The following is a 13793-nucleotide window of genomic DNA, read 5'->3' as shown; positions in this document are numbered from 1 at the left end:
AACACCCAGCTGCCCTGAGCCCAGCAGTCCATGAGCCTGTGACCTTGGTCCAATCTTGCAGGTCATACAGTCTTGGTCAGTGGGAAGAGGACCCAGTCTCCCGCACTGAGCTCACAGGCCCCTTCTCTCCCTCCTCCAGGATGGTGACTCTGTCCCCTGAGTTCTTGGACCCTGGCCCTAAAATGGGGCTGTAGCTTAGGATGAGCTCCACACTCATCCCCTTGCAAATACTGCCCAGCCCTTCTAAACAGTCTCATTATTAAACACTTGAAAATACTCTTTGCCATTGGACCCTGACTGGTAACACCAAGTAAGACATAGACAGGAAAATGTCTCCCAGGTTTAGACTGGAAGGACGAGGACATCAATTCCAACCCTACTGGGAACACCAGTTGGCTTTGAACACATTCGTGATGTGATATTTAGTATTTTTCCTGATCTCACCTAACACATTAACAAGAAGACAAGTGGCCGAGCAGAGGGTTCCTCCATGTGGAGCCAAGCAGGTCTGGCCTGAGTCTGGGGATCTCACTTCCCTTTCTGTGGCCTTGGGTGCCTCAGTTTTCTCATCTATCATTAGGAATAAAACCCCCAGCCTGGAAAGATTGTGGTGGGGTCTGTGTGGTGAGATGACTGAGAAAATACTTGACAAAGTGGAAAGAGCCACGAGAACAGAAGGGATTATCACAATGCTTTGCATTTTTATTTTTAACCTGCATGAGATTCTGGAAACCACTGACTGCCAAGAAATGCTAAGCTATAGTTTATGTTTCACAGGAAAATCCAGTTTTGTTTGTTTGTTTGTTTGTTTTTTGTTTTTAAGTGGGGATTTGCATGGTGCACAACTTATTTATTTGAGAAACATGGACAGAACCAAGACAACTCCAGTCACCAGCTCTCTCCCTGGCGTTGCCTCCTGGGACCCACCACACTGACGGGCTCTTCGTTTGCAATTAGGGCCCATCCAGAATTTGGGAACAGATTGTTTTCACCCATGATCTCTGCCTCCTGCCGCTCCCTCACCTGTAGGTCTGGTTAGCCTGTGTTTGCACGAGCTGTCCCGAATGCCGCTCCCCACAAATATAGTAACATTTCTCACCAGAAGAGCTGTGACTGCTGGCCTCACCAACACAGAGAAACAGTAACTGGATTCTCACAGCAAGGCTATGGCAGATGACATGGTTCAGGAGGGACACAGCTCTGTGTTGCAGAAAGTGTTAGTGGCAAAGGCTCGCTCCTGAGTCCCCCGCCATATTTGACTTCAACTAACGAGCCCTCTTGGCCAAGGCAGGAAGGAGGAGTGGCCCCAAGTCAGCCCCAAGGGGCTGGATGTGCTCCATCTGCAGAGCGGCCCCTCCTGACTCTTGTCACCTCTGGCATGCTGTTGAGCCCTGCTTTCCTTGTTCCTTCAGATGCACCACTAAAATCTTGGGTGCATGAATCACAGAATCTGTTTCCCAAAGAACCAGACCTGTGGCAAACCCTGTGAGTAGCTGTCCCGCTTTCAGAAATGAGAAAATGGAGACACAGAAGGTTGAGAGACTCACATGAGGCCCTGAAGCTGGCAGGTAGCAGAGCTGGGATTTGAACTGAGGCCATCTGACTTCCCAGGAACATAAAGCTAAACACTCACTGTCAGTGAGCACCCACTGCATGGCCAAGCCGTTGCCAGCCCAGCCCTAGCCCTCCTGAAACCCCACACCTGGGCCACGCACAAGAAAGCCTGGAGCATGTAGAAGACAGCCCTGGGCAGCAGCACCGGCCACGTGGATCACCTGAGGTCCTGCTCCTCACTCTGCTTCCCTGCAGTGCCTATGGCTCTGGGTAGCAGAGGCTGCCCCCTGCCTGGGCCACATGGCTCCTGATATTCTCTCTGGCAATGGAGAAGGATGAGACCTGTGCTGGTCCGCAGGGACCCAGATAACTAAGATATGAAGTCCCTGAGAACCTGTAACTCACGGTCAAGCTGAGATGACTGATACTCCAGGTACGGTGGTGATCAATGGAGCACAAAGGAAGAATAGCATCCCTGCCCTTTGTCCCTGCCAGGACGCACTGTCCTAAAGATGGAATTGTGTACAATGCACAATTACATTTAAATACAACAAAGCTTGGCCCAGATTCACAGGTGCAGAGGTGCTGATCTATCTACCTGGTGGGTCAGAGGGGCCTCTGGAAGGGGTGGCATCTGAGCTTTGAAGGTGGCACCCACTCACCTACCCACAAGGCAGTAGTGGCGAGGGCATTTCTGGCCAAAGAAACTGCACAGGGAGCAGTCATGGTTCTACCTCCTCTGTTCTGTGCACCACCAAATGCCCCATCCCCTCTCTACCTCCTGTCGACCCAGAAGCACACAACTTATTAGGAGGCATCAGTCCAAACCTCTGTGTGCTACATCCGGCAACGCCAACTCCCAAGGCCCCTTCTGTTTTCTCAGAGACTTAACAGGGGATGAGGTGCTTGCAAACCTCTTGGGAAGGCTAAGGAGGAGCTGGAGGCTGAATCTCCTGGGAGTGACTGGTCAGGGTGGCTACTAAGGTTTCCACCATGGTAAGATGGGAAACCAGAAGGTCACCACTTCCACTGTGGAGCTTAGGGGGCCCAGGGCACTGGGCAGATGGAGATGCTTTATAGCTAGACGATGGGGTGGTTACTTGGATTTATGTATACATATCAAAAACCAATCAAGAATCCATTTTTGCACACTTTATATAGGAGGTTAGATCTCAACAGAAAAGGACCATAGCTATGGCTATAATCAGGGATCAGGGAGAGGAAATCAGGAGGTTGCAACCACTGCTAAAACTGCCCCTCACCCTCTAGGAACCTGCAGGAAGCACACTCCACTGGAACGTCGACTGCGGCAGAAATGTGCCCTGGCTGCCAACAAAAAGGAGCCCGAAGCGCTGGAAAGAAGACCTCGCCTAGTTTGTGCTTTCCAGGGCTCCAGATGCATCTATTTGGTGGAACCGAATTTGTCTTGGATCCAGAATTGCAAGGAAGTCTGGGAAATGTAGTTTTTAGCTTTCCAGCCCCTGAAGTCCAGGAAGAGGAAGCAGAAGGCACGGAGCAGGGATGCTAAGAGTGAAAGCACTGTCTCCCATTTTCCCAGAGCCCGTGCAGTGCTTGGCTTACAGTAGGTGTTCAAAAAGTATTCACGGAGTGTAGGAATGAAGTCTCATTTAAGTCATTGCAACTGCCTCCTTCCTGATTTCTTTGTCCCCAGCCTCTTACTCTTTGGCCTGTACATTGCTAGCAGAGATCCCTCCCCCTAGATAAAGCCGATCATATCTCTCCCTTGCTTAAAACCCTTCTATGGCTCTCAAGTCCAGACTCCCCTGCTGGCCTGTAAAGCCCTTGCCTCCACTGTCCAGTGAGTATTCCCCACTGACACACTGCATCACGCCTTGCCTCTCTGCACGTGCAGTTTCCTGTGCTTGGATGTCCTCCCATAAAGGGGCAGACTCCTGTGCAAGCTTCAAAGCCCAGCCCAAAGACCCCTTCCCCAGCAGGATTGTGGTTCTCTGTTCAACCCTTGCCTGTCTCCTCTCCAGACAGTCAGCTCGTAGAGGTCAGTGACGGTGTCTTAGTCACCTCTGTAACCCCAGAACCCATGCCTGGCACAAAACGGGCACACAGGCAATGCTGAATGAATGGATGGATGGATCAATAACTAGAGTGAGTTCAAAGAACAGCAATTTGTCCAGTGTAAGTAGGACTTAGGATTCAAGAGGTGTTTATGGCATTATTTGCATACCAACTTCCTGACTTCATCCTCGCCTATGGTAGGGGGTAGTGGGAAGGAGGAGTTTTTCACTTCCATTTTATAGGCAAAGAAACTGAGGCCAGGAAATGTTGACAACACACAGTGGCAAGTGGCAAAGCTGAGACCAGAGGCACCACCCCATAGGCAGTGCTGCTGTGGCTCAGCTCGCCCCAGGGCAGCGTGAAGTGCCACAATTAAGACTTCAAGAGAGGGGCCCTTTGATCCAAATTATACAGCCCCTTGTGCTCTGGAGCAATTAACTTGGAGCCACCGGATGGCTCTTGCAGCTGGTGTGGCCAGTGTGGGCGACACAGAGGCATCATTATCTGGTGCCACGTTGCCTGCTCTGCCCTGCCTCCAATGGAGGGCCCAGGCAGTGCCCAGCACAGTTGAAGGCGGTGCAGGTTTCTATACTGGAAAGCTCAGGAGTGTCTATGCCCTGCAGGCTGTAGACCTGAGCCCCAGAGCTGTGGAGGAAGCTTCCCTAGACCGCAAGTTCCCACCGTTACCCCCTTCCATACTGGCTTAAGTGTTCCCTCCTGGAAAAGTTCACTCTGACCACCCAACTTGCATCTGCAGCCCTCTCTCCCGCGTGCACTCCCAATTCCTGTTACCAACTCTACCCTTTCTTTTTTTCATGATGCTTCCCCAGGAACTCGCATGGAGCTTGCCTTATAGCAGACACGAGATACTTGTTGAATTAATTAATTAATTGGTAAATAGCTGAATGCAAGGAACTAGTGGTGTGACTTTGAGCAAGTCACCTTACCTTTCTCCAGGCATTCATCTGCCTCTCTGTAGAATGGGGAGAGGCCTTCCCACCTCAGCCAAGGATTGTAAGACTCTTGGAGATAGCAGAGGTGGAAGCTCTTGCCTGAGGCTTGGCACTTAGTACAGTCTCAAAACTTTTTCTTTTTGCCCTTCCAATCTGGAGGTGCTCCCTCCACCCCCACTAGTTCCTGCAGTGGTACTTGCTAATCATTTAATATGATGTCACTTCTCCAAATGACTGTCCAAAGGTCAGTCCAAATGACTGTTCCAGGTATCCACTGCTGCGTAACAAACAGCCTCAAACTTAGTGGCACAAAACATTTTACTCTATGTCATGATTTGGGGTGAGGGGTCAGGGTTCATCATGATGATTCTCTGGTTTATTTGGCATTGATGAGGATCACTTAGTGGTATTCAGCAGGCTATTGGGCTGGGCTTGTCTGGAGGGGATGTGCAGACACAGAAAGACAAGTTTACACAGTCCCTTTACATGTGGGTTCATTATCCAAGTCCTGGCAGGTACTGTGCAGCAAAGGAAAAAACACAGGTCTTTGTAACAGGAAGAGACTCACAAGTGAATGGACTACATATGCTCCAGCAAACGGCCTTTTCTGCTCACCTCCACCAATCATCTTGTGAAAACCACAAACTGTGTCTCTGCTCAAGGCAGACCAGTATGAGGCCATCTGACTCCTCTGACTGTAAGCAACACAATTTAAATGTTTGCTGTCTTACATGGAGTATCCCAAGAAACATGTCTGAGAGCTGATAGGCATGCAGAAAATTCCTGGAGAGTGCTCTGGGCAGCAATGCCTAGGAGGGAGAGAGAGGAGCACCTTGGACAGGGGAGAAGCTGAACTGTGATGCAGCCACCACTGAGCACCACGTGGAGCTCTGAAGCTGGGATGAGCTGAAACTGTCCAAATCAAGGCCAGGCTTTGTCCCCTGAGATTGACTGTTCATTCAATGCAGGCTGCCCCAGTGGAGTGGGTATAACCTTGGATGAGGCTGCTATCTTCTGCAGAGGGCAGTTCCCAGGGAGGACTTGGCTGTGTGACATTTATAGGAGAGTGAGGGCCTGGGTGGGATGATTGGAGGGGCACACACAGAACATCAACCATGTATCCAGCTCCCACTATGACTGCAAAACAAATTTCAAAGTTCTCAAAGATGTGCAATTTCCTCAAAGTGAATAAAAATGGTTGCATTTGATTCCTACTGCTGCTGTGACAAATGAACACAAACTTAGTGACTTGAAGAACACAAAGCTATTACCTTACAGTTCTGGAGGTCAGAAATCAGAAATAGGTCTCCCTGAGGCTAAAATCAAGGTATGGGAAAGACAGTGTTCTTCCTAGGGGAGATTTCATTTCCTCGCCTTTTCCTTCTTCTAGGGGCCTCCTGTGTTCCATGGGGTCGTGGCCCTTTCTTCCATCCTCAAAATGCATCACTCCAACCTGTGGTTCCTTCATCACGTATACTTTTTGTGACTTTGACCCTCGTGCTTCCCTCTTATGAGGACCCTTGTGATGACTTTGGGCCCACCCAGACTGTCCAGGAGAGTTCCCCCATCTCAAGGTCTTTAACGTCATCACATCCACAAAGTCCTCTTTATCAGGTAAGGTGACATGTTCATAGACTCCAAGAATTTCTTCTGCCACAAGCAGAACTGGAGACACATGAGGATCTGGTGGGATTAACTCCGAGAACATTTGATGAAGAGCAGATCCACTCAATCAGGACAGCACAGGCACTTCAAGAGGAGGGATTTGCGTATCCAAACTTGAGAGAAGCTCCTGGGAGCATCGATGAACTCCTCGAATGCTGTAAAAAATGATGCCCTTGACTTGACACATCCTGGTGTCGTACAATTTGTCAGGATCTCCAGAAGGACCAACTCTCATCTCATCTTGACCGGTCCCAGGAGCCAGTCCATTGGTATCATAGGACTAAACGTTGTGAAATGTAAAATAAACTGTTTCACAATGTTATTTTATTTATTTATTTATCTATCTATTTATTGAGACAGAGTCTCGCTCTGTCACCCAGTGGCGTGATCTCAACTCACTGCAGCCTCTGCCTCCCAAGTTCAAGCAATTCTGCCTCAGCCTCCTCAGTAGCTAGGACTAGAGGTGCCTGCCTGCCACTATGCCCAACTAATTTTTTTTTTTTTTGCAGTTTTAGTAGAGATGGGGTTTTACCATGTTGGTCAAGTTGGTCTCAAACTGCTGACCTCAAATGATCTCCCCGACTTGGCCTCCCAAAGTGTGAGGATTACAGGTGCAAGCCACCATGCCTGGCCTGTTTCACAATTTTAAATTTTATTTGCAAGCTAAGCTCTGATCAGCCTCCCCTGTCCCACATTATTTACTATGACTTTTTGGTGCCTTTCCCAGAATCTGGCATCCTCCACAGCCAGGCTTTCCTGCCCTTGAACTGCGGCCAGGTTCAGAGTCTCTACCAGGCATAGAATGGGAGCAGAGGAGGACAGGCCCAATTCTGCTTGGGGATGGGGACTTGAGTCAGTCAAGACTTCACAGATGAGCTGAGCCTGAGGTGAGGTTCTGGCTTGGCTGGCAAAACAGGGCATGTGTATTGGAGGAGGGTTGCAAGCAGGCATGGTGGCATGAAATTGCTCTTGAAGGTCCTGGGAAGTTCTGAAACTCTAAGATGTTCCAAAGGGATGCCGTGGTAATGGGAGGAGGCTGGGGAAGAGAAAGAAGGAACAGGTACTACAGCTCTCATAGGGGGCCAAAACCACAGAGCTTCCCAGAGACCCCAGCTGTGGCGTTAGGGCTGTGAATAGAACTGCAGCTGTTTTCAGCTCCCTGGACAAGGCACAAGGGACAGAAGGGAGTGGCAGGAACAGGAGCCCAGGCCACTCAGCCAAATTGCTTGGGTTCATCTTCTGGACTCAACCTCTTTCTAGCTGTGTGACCTTGGGCAAGTTCCTTCACTTCTTTGGGCCTGTGTCCTTGTCGATAAAATGAGGACAGTACAGTCGCTCCCCCAGGAGGTTGTTGAGAACATGCAATGAGTGAGCTCAGGAATACCTCTAAGAGCAAAGCTTGCCACAGGAAAAGCATTTACATGTCTAATCTTATTGGCTCTCTTCTTAGGAACTCATTTTATTTTTGAACCATTTTCATCTTCATTAGAAGAATGTTACGTCTGGAATGCATAACTCATGCTGTTACCTCCTTCTTGTCTAGTATTTCAGTTTCTCTTTCTACCTTTAAAAAAAAATCCCAGCTTTATTGAGATGTAATTGACATACAATAAACTGCATATATTTTAAGTGTACAACTTGATAACGTGTTAGCAGATGCATACAAACTCAAATCAACCAGTCATCACAACGAAGTTAGTTAACTTAGAAGTTATCATCCCTCAAAGTTTCCTGGGGCATCTTTATAATCCCTTCCTGCTTTCCCTGCTGGGTACTCCAGAGAGCCACTAAATCTTCTATTTGTTATTACAGATTTTCTAGAATTTTATGTAAATGGAACCATTACATTATGTACATTTTTGGTCTGTCTTCTTCCACCCCACATAATTAATTTGATACCTGTCCACGATGCGCATGTACTACTGCTCATTGCTTTTTTGCTGGGTAGCATTCTGCTGTGTAGATATACCACAGTCAGTTTATTATTCACCTGCTGATGGATATTTGGATAGTTTCTAGTTTGGGGCTATTGCAAATAAAGCGGCTCAACGTGTTCCCAACATTTGTGTGCAGTTCTGTGTGCTTTCATCTCTGTTGGCTAAATACCTAGTAGTAGAATGGTGGGTCATTTGGGGATGTGAGTGTAACTTTTGGAGAAATTCCCAAACTGCTTTCCAAAGAGACTGCACCTTTTCATGTTCCTACCAGCAGTCTATGACAGCTCTATTTGTTCTACATTTTCTCTGATACTTGGTTAATCGGTCTTTTTCATTTTAGCGTGTGTGTGTAGTGGTATCTCCTTACAGTTTTATTTTTTATTTTATTTTATTTGAGACAGGGTCACACTCTATCAACCACACTGGAGGGCAGTGGCTCCATCTGAGTTCACTGCAGACTCTTAACTCCTGGTCTTAAGTGATTCTCCCACCTCAACCTCTGAAGTAGCTCAGATTACAGGCACTAATCACCATGTTCAACTAATTAAAAAAAAATTAAAGACACAGTCTCACTATGTTGCTCAGGCTGGTCTCAAACTCCTGGCCTCAAGTGATCCTCTGGCTCCAGCATCCCGAAGCACAAGGATTACAGGTATGAGCCTCCTCGCCCCATCTCCTTGTAGTTTTAATTCCCTAATGATTAATGATGTTGGGCATCTTTAATGTCAGTATTTGCTATCCACATATCTTATTTAAGTCTTTTGTCCATTTAAAAATTAGTTTGTTTTTCTTACAGAGATATGATAATTATTTATATATTCTAGATATGAGTCCTTTTCTGGATATATGTTTCATAAAAAAACTGCCAAGTTTGTGGCTTGCCTTTTCATTTGAGTGTCTTTTGAAAAGCAAAAGCTTTATATTTTGATTAAATACAATTCGATGCTTTTCTTTTATAGTAGGAAATTTCTGTGTCCTATTTAAGAAATCTTAACAAATCAAAGATCACTATGATTTTCTTCTATGCTTTCCTCTTGAAGTTTTATAGTTTTAGCTCTTACACTTTAGATTTATGATATAGTTTCGGTTAGTGTTTGCACATGCTCTCGGGTCAATGTCGGGGTTCATTTTCTTGCATATGGCTATCCAATTGTTACAGCATCATTTGTTGATAGATTATCTTTTCCTTATTGAATTGCCTTGGCACTTTGGCAAAAGTTGAATGTTTTGTTTCTCTAGTGATGCGTTAGTGTTGATAGTATACATTTTTAACCTATCACGGTTTACCTTCAAGGAGTATTACACCACTTCACATTATAGTTTAAGAACGAACCACCTCCTAGCCTTTTTGCTGCTATTGTTACATATTCACGCTCTACAGGTTATAAACCACATGGTTGTTATTTTAAAATATAAACTGCCAATTACATTTCAAAGTGGTCAGAAATTTAGAAAAGAAACCCCTTATATTACCAACATATTTACCATTTCTGCTGTTCATTTTTTCTTTGTGTAGATCCAGGTTTTCATCCCGTCTCATGTTACTTTGGCTGAATAATTTCCTTTAATACTTCTTGTAATATTGCTCTGCTGCTTTTAATGTTTGTATGTCCTTTTCACCCCTCTCTTTTTATTTCCCCTTTCTTTAGAAAGAACTTTTGCTGGGCATAAGATTTTTATCCACAGTTTTTTTTTTTTCTTTCAGTTCTTTAAATATTTTGCTCCACTTCTTTCTGGCTTACATTGATTCCAATGAGAGATCTGCAGCTATTGTTATCATTGTTTTTCTATATGTAATGTCTTTTTTTTTTTTTTTAAACAGGGTACTTTTGAGATTTTCTCCTTATCATTGTTTTTGAGCAATTTAATTATGACGTACCTTGATAATGTTTTCTTCTTTTTTTTTTTTTTTTGTAGTGGGTTCACTGGCTCTCTGGGTTAAAGTTTTCATCAAATTTAGAAATGTTTTTAGCTCTTAATTCTTCCAATATTGTTTCTATTCTCCCTTTCTCTCTTCTCTTTTGTGGACTACAATACACATTTGTTAGCAAACTAGAATCTGTACCACAGCTCAATGATGCTCTGTTCAATTTTTTCAGTTTTTTTCTTTTCTGTATTTCCTTTTTGAATAGTTTCTATTACTAGGTCTTCAAGTTCACTTATCTTTTCTCTCTGCAGTTTCTAATCTGCTGTTAATCTCACAAAGTGTTTTGTTTTATTTTTTAAAAATCTCAAGCATTGTAATTTTCATTTCTAGAAGTTTGATTATTTTATACCTTCTATGTCTCAACATGCTCAATTTTTTCTCTACTTTCTTAGACATAGTTATGTAGTTGTAATAACTGTCTTAGGGTCCTTGTCTCTTAATGCTATCACCTGTGTTATTTTTTGTTCTGTTTCTATTGACTGATGCTCTCATCATACATTTTATCTTACTGTTTCTCTGCATGCCATTGCTTCTTTTGTACCACATATTATGATATTTATTTTCTTGTGTGCTAGACATTTTTATATTCTGTAAGTATTCTTGAGATATTTTTCCTGCAACACGGTTAAATAACTTGGGAGCCATTTGTTCCTTTCAAGGTTCGTTTTTAATCTTTGTTAGATGCTATCAAGGCAGCCTTTAGTCCAGGGCTAATTTTGCCCACTTTTAAGACCATAAATGTCTTCTGGAGCACTCTGACATTCTTCTAACTATGAGGCTTATCCACTGTGGCTGGTAAAAACGCTATATTCCTGGCCTGTTTGCGCTCTAGGGATTTTTTCTCTAATTCTTTGGAGGAGGGTAGCTTCCTTTCATGCAAGTGCTGATAAGTACTCACAGGATCCGATGAAGACTCAGGAGGGACCCTGTGCAGCCCTTTCTGTGTTATTTCCACCTCTGGTGCTCTGCGTGAATTTCAGCCATCTCATACTCCCTGTACTCCCACTTCCACCGCCTCAGCTTGTGGAGATGGTCAAATGCTGCCTGGGTTCGACCTCTCCTGTAGTTGGAATGTGTTGCCCAGAACACATGTGCTGGAAATAGAATCCCCAGTGCAACAGTGTTGGGAGATGGGGCCTAATGGGAGGTGTTTGGGTTGTGAGGGTTCCATTCTTCAGAATGGATTAGTGCTGATTATAAAAGAGCTTGAGGCTGAGAGTTTGATTTCTTGCTCTCTTTCACCCTCCCTTGCCCTACTGCCATCCACCATGGGATGATCCAGCACAAAGACTGTCGCCAGATGGAGGCCACCTAATCTTGGACTTCTCAGCCCCCAGAACTGTAAGAAGTAAATCTCTGTTGTTTATAAACTACTCAGCCTCAGGTATTCTGTTGTTGCAGGATAAAACTTACTAAGATAGCCTCCTTGCACTGATCTCAGGAAATGGTCTCCATTTCCAGCAATAGGCTGGGCAATTGTAGCCTTGTTTGTTTTCTCTTTCTCAAGGATTTTGATCCTGTGCTGCCTGATGGCCAACATCTGAAAACCAGTTTTCACATGTTTTGTCTTGGTTTTCATTTGTTTCAGGAGGGAGAATAAATCTGGTTCCTGTTCCTACTTCTATGCAAGAAGCAGAAATATCCTCTTACAAGTTTTTGAGGTACGTTTTTCCTCCCTTTTAATAGACTAAGAAACTGAGGTTCAAAAGGGTTATGGGATTTCCCATGGTCATGCAGCTGTGATATGGAAGCTCTGGGCTGGTAAAGCAGAATCCTTGCCCTGGAGCCTTGCATTGTTTTCCTAATGCCTCCCATGCTGATAATGCTGAGGAAATTGACTGGGTGTGGGCATGAAGAACCAATGTTAAGCTATTTGAATTGTTGCTGCACAGGTCTTTATTTGGACCAGAGGTACTCAACCCAATGGATCCCATAGAAAATGTAAGGAATGTTATAGACTCTCTTCCCTGAAAATCACATGTATATATTCCTCATTTTGCATACAATTTTAGGAAGTCTTTGACTCCACTGTGGCAGAGACAGCTGGTAGTCTATTCAATATCCACTTCCCTTCTTTCTTTTTAAGAGCACTACGGTTTTACTTGGAGGCTGCAGTCTACCAACTCAAATACAAACTTAATTCTCAGCCTCTCTTGCAGTTTGCAGTAGCCAATGGGATGTATGGGGAAGATCTTTCTAGCAAAGACCTTAAACAGGGATGAACCAACTGGCATATGCTTTTTTGCCCCTCACATTTATCCCTTCTTCCTGCTCAGAAAGACATTATGATGGTGGGGGTGGAGGACGTCTGCCCTGTGACCAAGAGTACAGGAACTGCAGGCTATGGATGGTGGCACCAATGAGTTGAGGAGTCCTGGGTCCTAAGGAGCCCTGGATTCTGGACCAGTTATTTCAAGAATTCTTATGTCAGAGAAAAATGAGTCCTATTTGTTTGATTTTTATACTCCTTTAAGTTGGCCATGTGTCACTACAACTCTTAGAGAGAGCAATGATTTTGTCTCCTTCATGGTTCAACTCCTTCATTGCTCAATAATTTTCATGGAGACGAGCATAAGGCCAGAAACATGGTGACGATGTTATAAATAAAAGTGACAGAAAATGATAGCTGGGAAGTGTAAAATGTCACACTATCACCCGTCGCCATTAGAACATGGAGAAGATGGCCAGGTTAGTCCTGGCAGAGAGCCAGGCCTCTAGGGAGTGGGACACAGGAGAGGTGGGTCGAGATGTGCAGTGAACAGGGAATCAGGCTGCAGAATCCCCCCAAGCCCTGCCACTAGCTTTAGCAAATCACTCCTTCTCTCTGAACCCATTTTTCCATCAGAATCAAAGGCCTAAGCTCCTTATCAACCTTGACTTTCTCCTTAGCTTTGAGATGATGATTCCAAGGGCCTTGCTGTTGATTTACCCACTCCCTGTAAAACCATGTGGAAATTTCCCTCCATAACAAGGGGCATTTAAATTTGACCTGTAGGTCAGCCTCCTCTACTGTTGTTGATTAGAAACCATTTCCCACACAAGCACAAACCACAAACTCTCCCTGAGGAGCAGGCTGTGGTCCATTTGTGTGCATGGAGGCACTCCAGGACTGAGGAACCAGGAAGTTTGCTTGGTCAAGAAGCACATGGCGGCCAGGTGCAGTGGTTCACACTTGTAACCCCAGCACTTTGGGAGGCCAAGCAGGCGGATCACTTGAGTCCAGGAGTTTGAGACCAGCATGGGCAACATAGCAAAATCCTATCACTACAAAAAATAAAATAAAATTATCCCTGTGGTGACATGTGCCTGTCGTCCCAGCTATTCAGGAGGCTGATGTGGGAAGATCACATGAGCCTGGGAGGTCGACGTTGCAATAAGCCATGATCTTGCCACTTCACTCCAGCCTGGGTGACAAAGTGAGACCTTGTCAAAAAAAAAAAAAAAAAGAAAGAAAGAAAAGAAAAGAAAAGCAGCACATGGGTATTTAGTGTGTGCTGCTGAAGGGCAGCAAAGCCAAGGGGCTAAGATTTAGATGAACCAACCCAGCTTTGAATCCTGTCTGTAAGCCTCAGTATCCCCTGCTGTCACATGGGGATATTGGCAGAAAAAAATCAGAACAATTAAAGGAGAGAAAAAGGATTAAAAGTGCTCTTGATGCCAAGATTTGGCACAATGCCTGGAGCACAGGTGTTCTAAAAGATGATTACAGCATCATGTGCCCCG

This window comes from Papio anubis, chromosome 3 (assembly GCF_008728515.1).
Source record: "Papio anubis isolate 15944 chromosome 3, Panubis1.0, whole genome shotgun sequence".
Taxonomy (NCBI): domain Eukaryota; kingdom Metazoa; phylum Chordata; class Mammalia; order Primates; family Cercopithecidae; genus Papio; species Papio anubis.
The sequence above is the reverse complement of the archived record's forward strand: the minus strand, read 5'-3'. Positions refer to the sequence as shown.